This window comes from Lycium ferocissimum, chromosome 9 (genome assembly GCF_029784015.1).
Source record: "Lycium ferocissimum isolate CSIRO_LF1 chromosome 9, AGI_CSIRO_Lferr_CH_V1, whole genome shotgun sequence".
Taxonomy (NCBI): Eukaryota; Viridiplantae; Streptophyta; class Magnoliopsida; order Solanales; family Solanaceae; genus Lycium; species Lycium ferocissimum.
This window is the reverse complement of record NC_081350.1, coordinates 67,899,563-67,908,147: the sequence shown is the minus strand read 5'-3', so window position 1 is coordinate 67,908,147 and position 8,585 is coordinate 67,899,563.

Genomic DNA, 8,585 nt, shown 5'->3' with positions numbered 1-8,585 from the left:
AGAGATACAACTCTAGTATGAATAATAGATCATCTATTTGGAATACAAAACAGAAACAAACGACTATAAGCTATCATGACCTAGCTGACAACTCAACACTGGAACGCCGGTAGATCTTCAAATCTTTCTCACGAACTTTGCAGTAGCTCAAACTCATATTTGCACACATGGGAACAACAATTATAGTATGAGTAGACAACACATCCTCAGTAAGTATTATCAACCGTCCTCAACAAAGCAGTGTGAAGATTTACCAAAAATACTCACTTTTAAACCTGTGTAGTTATTATATCCAATAACAATAATAATAATAATAATAATAATAATAATAATAATAATAATAATAATAATAATAATAATAATAATAAAGTACAGAAACAACATGAACGAGTATGCACAACTAAAGCATATAAAAATATTTTTTGTCCTCCATTATTCTCATCATTGTGTATCGCTTTCCATTTAGTAATTTAGTGTTATTTATTTCATTGTTTGGTCGACCTTAACCTGCTTGTCCTTAAACAACTAAACAAATTGAATTGTTACTCTGAATTACAAATTTAGGGGTAAACAATGGTAGCGAAGTTCGATGTGTATTGAAGTTCTACAAATTTTCGCTCTAGCTTTGACAATAAAAAATGGAGAATATTTTATGTGCAACGACTTTGGGTTTTGAAAGAAGGTGTCTCGATGTGTAGTGGGAAGACTGAGAAATAACTCTGCTTCATCCCTTTTTATGTAAAGGTTGTGACAGTAGTTTTGGGGGTATTTCAGTGATGAGATGAAGAATGAAAGGCGTGAAAATGAGTTCGGCTTGTATGAAAATTGGTGAATGTATTGAGACCAAATGTGACCGGACCAGTTTGTCCGGTCACGTCGGTGTGTCAGTAAAAACCCTAAGTCGGTAGGAATCCTATCCTAATATAATTGTAATAGTTATTTATGGTAAATTTACAATTATGGTAAAAGAGGATGTTCAGTTCTTTTAGAATAGGGTTACCTTATTAGACTAGGAAAAGGAGGACCTTACTTGTATATAAGGAGGTCATTATGATGAATGACGAGAAAGAATTCTCCCATTATTCTTATATCTCTAAATTCTCGGCCCTGTTTCGATTTTAACATGGTATTAGAGCCACGTTAGAAAGAACACAAAAATCCTAAAATAATGGCAAGTGACGGAGAAACCGGTGATAAAAGCAAAGGAATCGCCTATTAAGAAAACAAAACTCAAAGAAAAACAATCTCTCCTTATGACATTACGTCGATGATAACCATGGAATTGGTGTGACAAAAGTCCAATTGAAGGGTGAAAATTACGAAGAATGGGCTAGATCCATGAGGACAACCCTAAGAGCAAGAAAGAAATTCGGCTTCGTTGATGGTACGATCAAGAAGCCAGATGAAGAGTGGCCAGACTTGGAAGATTGGTGGACTATAAATTCATTGTTGGTGTCGTGGATTCGCAATACCATAGAACCAGCGCTTCCCTCAACGATTTCACATATAGAGGAATCAGAATAGTTATAAACCAACATCCGAGAGCGGCTCGCCGTTATCAACGGCCCTCGGATGCAACAACTAAAGGCGGAACTCGGGGAGTGCAAGCAGAAGGGAAGGACCATAGTGGATTACTAAGGAAAACTAACCAAGCTGTGGGAGGAATTGGCAAATTACGAACAAATTCTGACTTGCAAGTGCGGAAAATGTATGTGCAATCTAGGGATGGCCCTAGAAACCAAAAGAAAAGAAGAAAAAGTCGATCTTTTCCTCATGAGATTGGATGAAGCAATGTATGGAAAGGTGAGGTCGAACATACTGGCCCAGGAACCATGTTGAAACCTAATTTTTGACCTTCCATAATTTATTTTAAGTGCTCGGAGTCATTGGACTATAAATAAAATCAGCTGCGTACCCTAAAGGGTCCAGGTAATTTTTATGAAATTATTTGGGATAATATTTCACCTTTTTAAATTGATAAATAAGTCTCCAGGGTAATTTTAATTTTGTGGAAATTAATAATATTCAAAGAATTTTCTTTTATTATTGAAATTAACCAAAAGGGGCAGGAAAACCCTTTTTGATAATTATTTGTCTCATTAATCAAATCAAGGAAAATTAGATTAATAGGTGATTTTATTCCATATTACTGTCCAAGGTATTTTGAGTAATTAAAAGAATTGATCATTTTACCCTTTAAGTCTTAATTCTGTGTGCATTTGCGTAGTTGATTAATTTTTCTTTTATCTGGTTAATTAATTCAAAGCAGTATCTGCAAAATGATTTCAATTTTATTTATGAGTCATGTTTTAAATTATTTAAGTCCTAATGGACTATTAATTAGTTTTCTTTATTTATTTATTAGTTTATTTTTCCCGACCTTTTATGCATATACAATATATGTGTATATAAATAACAGGCCCAGCGTTTTAAGCAATAAAGGACCAGGCCCAGTCCAATAAGGACCAGGACCCGGTCCATTAAGGGGTTAAAAGGGGTGGGGGGGGGGGGGGGAGTATTATACTTCTCCCATCCGTTCACAAAAAAAGACCCTAGGTGTCTGTTGTGAAAAACAAAGAGAGGAGAGGCGACTACGGAGCAAAACCCTAGCTCCGCCTCCTGTTCACCACCTACCCCACCCCTTTTCGTGGTCCCGTCCCATCTCGACTGACTGGTGGCGTGAAGAGAGAAGGCAAAGACATTAATGCTTCGTCCTTCTCTCCACAAAATCGGGCCAAACGAGCCCTTAAAGGTACAATCCCCTTCCTTGTATATTTTTATGTCATTATTGTTGGTGTAGAGGCTTGTAAGCCGTTGATTTCATTGTTATACCATAGATTTGGACCGTATGTTTGAGTTTGTGAGTAAGACTTGCATAAATTTGCAAGTCCCACATCGGTAGTGGTAGTTTTCAAAGCCATTCTGGGGTTTGTATAAATAGAAACCCCCATTCATTCGAGAAGAGGAGTTGGAAACCACATATAGACTGAAAATTGCCATTTTTAGTCTTAAGAGTTCCAAAGTTAAAAATTTCGTTTTAAGCTTAAGTTTTTTCTTTTAATTTCCTAGTTCTAAAATTCGTATTTCTATTGTTGTTGGTGTTCGTGTGGTCTGAGTTTGGTGTTGGAGCATAAGGGCTTCCCAATCCATCGCTTGTGCCCCGGTTGCACTCACAAAAGGTAAACACTTTTAGTTTAATGCTTTTTTTTTTTCATTTATGTCGTACTTAGTTCATAAGATTCTAGTTAGGGTAGTATTTTAGTTTATTGTTTTCTCATTTATGTGGTGTTTAGTTAATGAGATTCTGTTTAAGGTAGCATTTTAGTTCATTGTTTTTTCTTGCTTGAATTCTGCTTATGTGGTGCTTAGTTAATAGGAATAAGTGAGATTTTATGATGAAGATTAAGTAGTTATTGCTCTTTATGCTCAGTTCCTGTTTGGTGTGATGTTTAGGTAGCATAATTGTATGGTCTATAATAGGGTGTGAGTTAGTGTATTAGCTTGTAATCCTTTATATCTTGGTTCTGCTTGCACTATACCTAGTTAAGGTATGTGTGTATGGTCAGGATAGATGTCTAAGTCAATATGCTTGGCCCATTCCCTTTCTTTTCAGTCTGTGTCCATAGTGTGTTTGGTTAATGTAATTTCTTGTGGTACAAAAACAAAGCTCAAACCTGATGTACTTATTGTGGCTCCCTTTTGATCTTGTCCGCCTTTTTATTCACTTAGGGAGTCTCATGTGAGTTATAGAATAGTTTTCAAACTGATTAGATTGTTTGGACTCAGCTTCTTAGTCTGGATTTTTTTTCATGCTTTGTATGACTAGTTTGTTCCTTTTCCTAGCACCTAACCTAGGCTATAACATTAAGCTAATGAATCTGCCTCACTCAGATTCCCATGTGGCTTCCCTACTTATACCTTTGGCTGTTCAGTTGTGATTAAAGACCTTTGAGTGTGGCTTGGGACCATAGTCTGAGTTGAGAGAGTTTATCTAATATGGATTTCCTTCTAGACTTTCCTGTCTTGTCATGACTTTCTAACTATCTTTAAGTGTTCTATGTAAGGGTCTGGGTTGTGGTTCATACTAGTCTATTGCTTAGTATAACTCATGTGTTAGGAATTAAGGTCAAGAGGGGTTTGTTGAAGTCATGAATGGTCTAATCCTGTGTACCTCATGTAATGAAATTAGGTTCATGTGGTTAGTTTGAAGCCACAAGCTCTTTTGAGTGACTTGATTTGCCTTGTGTCTTGTTATTTGTCATTGGGAGTTTTGGTCCTGGTCTGGGGATTAATAAAGGGAAGGGTCAAGAGGTTTGTCTGAGTTAGGTTACCTAATCTGGTCATTGTTTGTTCTATGTGGTGGTATGTTGGTCGGGAGTCTGATGTCTTGAATATAGTTGATCATAGTTTGTCTTGCTTGATCACATGTGTCATGGGAAGAGTGAGGTCCTGTTATGTTGAAAGCTTGTTGGGCTGAATCAAGTCTGGTCATAGTTTGTCCTATGTGGTTGTATGTTGGTTGGGAGTCTAATGTCTTGAACGAGTTGATCATGGTCTGTCTCGTTTGATCACAAGTGTCACTGGAAAGTTAAGCTTATCTATGTGTGAACCCAACATAATTATTGCTTGTTTGATGTGGTTATGTGTCAAGAAATAGTAAAGGCTAATCATGTTGAACCTCAGCCTGGTTGTTGGTGTCTTACCTGATCATATACCTGTTGGAAAGATTGAAAGTCTACGAAGAAGTGGACCCAGTCTAGGTAACACATTGTCTTCTATTAAATAATTTGGTTTGTTTGAAAGTTGAAGTTGTCATGTGTTGGACCTGGCCAGACCATGTCTGTTCTCTAATGGTATTTTGATTCCAAAATTGGTAAATGTCCTGTGTGCTCTTTGTGGATTCCCACTTGTTTCACTTGGCAACTTGTTTGGCCTGATTCTTATTGTCTCACATAGACTCTTACCTATTTGATAAAACTTGGCAATTTGGGGCTGCAATAAGGTATATTGAAACAAAGGTTTTTAAAAAGGGGAGGAGGAGGGGGGGGGGGTGATTCTGGGGGAAAGGTTTTAACTTGACGAAGGTACTTCACTTAGCTCTGCTTTTTGTTTGGCTTTCCTGTTTGTGGTAAAAAAGGGAACTTGTTAAATTACCTCTGATTGGAACATGGGGAGTGTGTAGTTGTGATGTGTTTGAGTCTAAAAGGTTTTCCAAGGTTGCTATAATAAGCTAGGTTCAGGGCAGCTTTAAGATGGCCTATGTTTAATAAAGAGAAAGGAGCAAATCACTTAGTCTAACAGGTTGATCAAGAGGTAATTGTTATGTCTTCTCTCACCTAGCAAATGAAATATGTCTATTCTGATAAATGGCATAAAAGAAGGATTTGACTGCTGGTAGTTTGGTCAGGAGTGTGTGTGTATGTGTGAGTCCTCTGGTCCCTCATGGGTAGAAGTTGCCTATGAGTCCTGTTTGGAGGAAAACCTTGTTTCTTCTTTTAAGGACCTACCACCCAGTTATGCTAACAAGTAAGGAAAGTATAAAAGAAGGATGATGGGATATTTGGTTACAAGTCTTGCTTAACTGGTCCTTGTGTGATCTCTTTTCTTTTTACTCTGGATATGGTTGAGTTTCCCTTTCATGTTAAGAAATGAGTTTTCTTTAAAGAAAGTGGTAATGAGGCTAAAATGATCGTGTTGAAATCTGTTGATTGTTTCTTTGTGTGGTTTGATCTTGATGAAAAGAAAATGTGTACTCTTTCCTTTGAACTATAATGTGGTCAAAAACAAAGATTTTTCCATGATATTAGGTTTAGTTTGAAGTTGTCAGGGAAAACTAGTTTGTTCCCATCTATTATGTGTCTATGAAGTGCTTGTTCCCAGTACATCATATCTTAACTTGATAACTAAGGTTTATTTTTTTTATATAATCTGGACATAGTCTTATGATTTAATCAACCTGTTATTGTGTGCTATATGTTTATAAGGGGGTCTTTTCCAATATTTACATTTGAATTTGGTAACAAAGATCTCTAAAACCTGAACATAGTCCTCATGAATCAGTTAGTTTGCTATTGGTTGGTGTGTATTTATGAGAAGCTTGTTCCCAGTACTTACAACTAACTTTGGTCATAAAGAGTCTTTAGACTTGGACCATAGCTTCATGAGTTTTTCAAGGGAAGTTATGACAGGGTTGGATGGTTGTGAATCTGCTTAGGACCTCTAGTGTTGTCACTGGATGATTAGGGTAAGGACATTAGGATGGAAGGAAAGGGTTTTAGGAGAGGAAAAAGTGATCCTGGTCATGAACTGGAGGTAGTGACCAGTGGGGCCCAGGATCCTTTTTTGCTGAAAGGAGACTCAGGAAAAAGAGATGGGGAGGTGATGACCCCACTCTATCCTGTTTCCCTTTCAGGGGCACAAACTTTTACTTCCATCTCTTGGACCTTCTCTCATGATCTTGGGACTCACAAAGGCCTCAGGTAGGGGAGAACAGTTTAATCATGTCTAACAGGGAGGGAAAGATACACCTAGAACCAAATAAGCTACTGCAAATACTTGCCAAGTCTGAGTGTTATGTGATCCCTACCTTGTTTTTTTTTCTTCTGAAAATCCTTTTTGTTTGAAAGGTTTGTTGGTTTTTGGTTTTCTGAGTCTTGTTTATTTAATATTAGTTGTATGCATAAAGAGAAAATAGGAGGAGGCTGATGGTTGTGTTATATGGAGCTGAGCTTACCTATGAAAGATTGAGTGTCCACTTAGATTTGCCATTTACTTTGTTGTTGGTCATCTGTTTCTGTCCACTTTTGTCTAACTTGTTCATCCAACTGATGTCTGAGACTTGCCATTGGGTCTATTGGTTTAGGCTTGTCCTTTATGTGGTGTTTGGTCTCTTTATTTTGCCAAAACTGTGATCATGCTGTCAATTTATTTCTTTCTTTTCTCTTCTTCCTCTTTTGTTCTTTGGGAAAAACCTTGGATTAGTCTAAAATATGTTGAAGGAACACTTTTTTCAAGAATCAAAGATGTTGACAGACTGTTTAGTTGGCTTGTCCATTGAGATTTCCCTCCCTTTAGTAGTTTTTCTTTCTAGGTTCACTTGTCTATTAATTCAGAGTCTTGCTTTATGTATCAGTCTGTGGTGTGCTAATAAAGAGGAGTAGTTTTAAGGGATGCCAGTTCTGAATATGTACTCTAAAAAGTTTTAAAATTTGTCATGAGCCTTGGCTATCTATGAGGTCCTCCTAGGTTTTCTTTTCTTTCTTTCCTCTGAAAATACTGTGCTTGTTCTGGACCTGTTTGTGAGTAAATCTTGAAGTTGACTGGGATAAGATGAATGCCCTCGATTGAACTAGTATAATCAGCTTTTTTTTCCTCTGGACAGTTGGTCTTTGAACCTTAACAAATAAGAGGATAGGCTGTTTAAACTTGGGAATCTGGGACCTATCTTTTATGAGAAGTCCTGGGTTGAGTGGCTGCCTGAAAAGAGACCAGCTGGTGTTGGATTATGAAATATCTTGAACCTGTTTTGATATACCTAAAGTGTTACAGTTTATTCCTTCTGTTTTCTATGATTATCTTAACAAGTCCATGGTTTTGAGTGATCATCATCTGTGTTCCCTCTAAAGCAGTTGTGTACATTACCTTTAGTCATGAAGCTGAATTTTCCCTCATTTTGTCTTATACTTGCTGGTTGTCTAGTCTCACTTAATGTGATGTTGCTATTTTGGTATCAATGTCTCCCTTTAGAGTATGGCACTTGGCTGTTTGTTTGTATGAGTTTGCTTTAAAAAAATGTTGCTGCTCCCAAGTTCGATACTCCCTTTCCCCTTGTTTGAAGGCACTGGTTGGAGCTAACATGAAGATCTAGAACCACTTGACAAGAATCAGGATCAAGTCAACTCTGAGCTGGTAGAAAATGACATAGTTGAGGTGGATCAGGTTGCGCGTTTAGCAAGGTGTGAAGTGAATGACAATGTATCTGATGTTCAAAACCAAGGGGAAGACCAGGCTTCAGATGAGAAAATCACTGAGCCTATTGTCAATATGGAGGAGTTTCCATCAGAGGAAGTTAGCAAGGAAGTAGTGAAGGATGATAACTTTAATAAGAGTCCTATTCATCAGTCATTGTCTCCTTCTTCCAAATAGGGAGACAGAGTTGATGAAGATTTGCAAGGTGTATTGGAGGAAAGAGAAGTGATTGTTGATAAAGGATTGAAACAGCAGGCAGAAGTTGATGGTATAGAAGAAGATTTTATTCAAGCAGATGCTGAATCAGGATTGACTTTGCCAAGGGAAGAAAATCAGGCTCAGAAGCCTAGTGTAGCAGACATTGAGGTTGTAGATGAAGTTCAACCAAATGATCAGGAGGTGATAAAATGGTATCCTTCAAAGCCTCCTGATGATCAAATTATTGAGATTGATAAGGTAGATACTCAAAGTATGGAAGACAAGGGCAGTAGTTCAAGTGATTCAAGACTGAAAAATGGTTCTTCTATGAGGCATTTGCATGATCTGGTTTCACACAATATATCAGATGAGTAGAGGAGTCAATTATCAGATGACAATGCAATTGCTTTGATAGAAGA